This window comes from Prunus persica, chromosome G5, assembly GCF_000346465.2.
Source record: "Prunus persica cultivar Lovell chromosome G5, Prunus_persica_NCBIv2, whole genome shotgun sequence".
Classification (NCBI taxonomy): domain Eukaryota; kingdom Viridiplantae; phylum Streptophyta; class Magnoliopsida; order Rosales; family Rosaceae; genus Prunus; species Prunus persica.
Genome location: NC_034013.1, coordinates 4633791 through 4637304, shown reverse-complemented (window position 1 = coordinate 4637304; position 3514 = coordinate 4633791).

The following is a 3514-nucleotide window of genomic DNA, read 5'->3' as shown; positions in this document are numbered from 1 at the left end:
CCACAGAGGGTGAGCTTGACGACGTTTGAAGGGCAGTTTAGAGTTCTCCTTCAAGAAGAGACTAAAAAGATGGAGGCTAAGGCAAGGGAAGAGGCTTAAGGATGGAGGCTAGGACAAAACAATTGGTAGAGGCTGAGAGGGAGCATTTCTGAGTCAGCTTTCCCAATTAATTCCCAATTTTGATCCAAGCATGCTTAAACCAAGAATTAGCCAAAGCCCCAAAAATCCAATGTCTGACAAAGCTAGCTGCTCTGGAGGTGATGTGAGATCCCTACATTTGGAGGATGATACTGCCAAAATGGGGAAACATCAGCCAGATGAAGAGAAGGAAGAAGAAAAAAGAGATGAAGAGAAGGAAGAAGAAAAGGAGAAAGAAGATGAAGAAAAGCATGACGACAAGGTATGTTCACATAACTTTGCCTTTTTTATTTGTTTTTCAAAATTTCAGACGTCGATATTTTTATTTAATCCGTCGTTTGTTTAAAACTTAGACGGCGGACTTTTTTTAAGACGTAATAAAATATTTAAACGACGGTTTTTGCACCGTCGTTTAAATGGTTTCAGACGACGCTTTATTCATAAAACCGTCGTCTTTAGTGAATTACCACGACAGTTTTTTCACCGTCGTTTAAATACTTTTAAGACGACGTTTTATTCCTTAAACCGTCGTCTTTATTGAATTACCACGTCATTTTTTTTATTTCTTTAAACAGGTTATTGAAGTTGGTGCTTATTCAAATATGGAGGCGCCATCTTCTTTAAAAACCCTTTGTCGTTTTGTGGAAACGACACTCCTGCCTGAGGATAAGACACTCCAATTTACAATTGATAAGGAGGTGTTTGGTGGTGAGCGCGATACCTTCCTCCTGCCTGAAGATATTACACAATTTGCAGGCATGGAAGAAATTGGAGCTACTGTATTGGCTGTATATATGAGGTTTGTACTTCTAAAATAATACCTCGTTGGTTTATATATTGCGTCGTCTTAACTAACTAACCACGTCGTCTTAACTAACTACCGTCGTGATAAATATATTATAACGTCCTCATCTATTTCAGTAAGTCGTGTGAAATATTATAATACGTCGTTTTTTTATACATAACCGTCGTGTTTGTTTGTGCTGACTTGTTTATATTATTTTATGTATTTAGGTACTTACACGATGTTTTGAAACAAGCCAATATGTGCAGCATGGTTGGCTTTATCGACCCTGCTACAGTTAGTGCCAACTCTGGCACAATAACTGAAAGATCACGACTGGTAGCAGCTCGACTTCAGAAGACAGACGGTGAACAGATTTTCATGATGCCTTACAATCCAGGGTTAGTCTCCTTAGGATTTTGTTTTTATGATTTTCAATAAATGACAGCTTATAAACTAACCACGTCGGTGTTTTATTTTATTTAGTCGTTTGAAACTACTAACCACGTCGGTATTTATTTATCGTCGTGATAAATATATAATGTCGTCGTTATCTACTTTATTTCGTCGTGTGAAATACTATAATACGTCGTTTTTGTAAATAACCGTCGTTTTTATATTAATTTTGTGCAGCCGTCATTGGATCTTGCTGATTGTAAGAGCAAAGAAGGAGACCGTCTATTTTCTGGATCCTCTGCCAAGTCATCGTGTGGTCAACGAAGAGGCGAAAAACATCGTGAACAGTGCTTTAAAAATATATAATACCCACATAGCCCGACCAGGACGTAAAAATGTAATTTGGAAAACTCTCTCAGGCACACCAAAGCAACCCAGCAATGTCGAATGCGGGTATTATGTGATGCGCTTCATGAGAGACATCATCATGGATCCTTCCTTGGGGTTTGAGAATAAGGTAAGAAGAAATTACCTTCATACATTTCACGTCGTTTTTTGTATTATCAACGACGGTCATGTAAAATTAACGTCGTTGAATGGATATACTACGTCGGTTATGAAAAATATCGTCGTCTGTGATTGAATTTCTTTTTATTTATAAACCCTAATAGTCATTGTTTATGCAGTATGCCAAGGGAAACCAGGAAGCTTCATACCCCCAAGAAGCCATTGATGAAGTCCGGAATGAATGGGCAGAGTTTGTTTTCCAAATTATTAAACAGGGCAATTATTGAACACTTGATATTTATGTATAATGTACAAATTTTCTCTATAATATGTAATGTAAAAATTTGTTGAGGTTTTCTTAAATTAAAAAAAAAACAAACATACAAATTGCTTAACCGACGTGTAATACTTTTCCAACGACCTAATAAAGTCAAAAACCGTCGTATTTTGTTGTTTCGTGTTTTAAACAAATACGACGTAAAAATATAGTTAGACGACGTTCTTTGAACAATTGAGTCGTTTATGGTTTACAACATCTTCAATTTCTTAAGGGTTCAGGGTATCATCGACGACGTTTATGTAACGACAGCGGTTAAGTCGTGGAATATATATTTTACGTCGTATAGTTAAATAGCCGCCATGGTTTTTCATTTTAACGACGTCATTTTAACGACTTAGTAGTCTATTACAATTTACAACGTCTACAATTTATTAACACCGACGTGGTTTGTTGTTGTGGTAAGAATATTTTATTATTTTTATATCAAAATATTCAAAATAAATTTAAAATAAATCAGAAAATTGAAAAGTCATCTCCTATGAAGTCATTGATATATTTTCTTCCACATAAACCTTGAAAAAATTCATTTTGAATAACAAAAATTTAAAATGACCATCCAAAACAAAATTGTTTTGATGAGTCATAAAATCACTTCTAGTTTTATGGTTTAGGGTTTAGAGTCTACGGTTTAGAGATTAGGGTTGTTATTTATTGGGGTTTATTTTTAAAGTATAATTTTTGGGTAGTCTAGGGTATATGTTAGGCTTTAAAACCATAAAACCTTTTATAAACTTAATTTTTTAAATTGTATAATTTAGTTTTATGGGTTTAGGGTATTAATTTTTAACGACGGTGGTTGCGTAGTGGAATACATATTTTACGTCGTACAGAAAAACATACGACATGGTTTACGCTTTAGACGACGTCATTTTAATATGTAAGTCGGTTTATATAATTTACAACGTCTTTAATTTCTTAACACTGACGTGGTTTTTCAGTCGTCGTTATATAAAAAATTCAAAATAAATTTAAAATTAATCCGAAAAATGAAGCTTCAAAATGAACGGCCTTACGTTCTTAATTCGAAAAATGAAGTTTCCGTCGTGGAATATTAAATTTACGTCGGTAATTGTAGAACTTTCGCCTTGGTTTTTCTTTCGACGTTTTAAAACGCGCGAGCTCTAAAAATTTTCGCGCGACCTAAATTTTTTTAGATTTGGCTCTTATTCTTATACTTCGAACCCTGAAACCTAAAATTTTCAGATTTCGCGCGACATAACATTTCGCTCTCTCACTTCTGCTCTAATTAAAAGTTGCACTCTCCAGGCTCCGTCGAATCTGTGAGCTCGTCCAACCTGTAAGTACAAACCCTGCTGAAAACAGTCTATTCCAGGCCAGCCAATAATCAG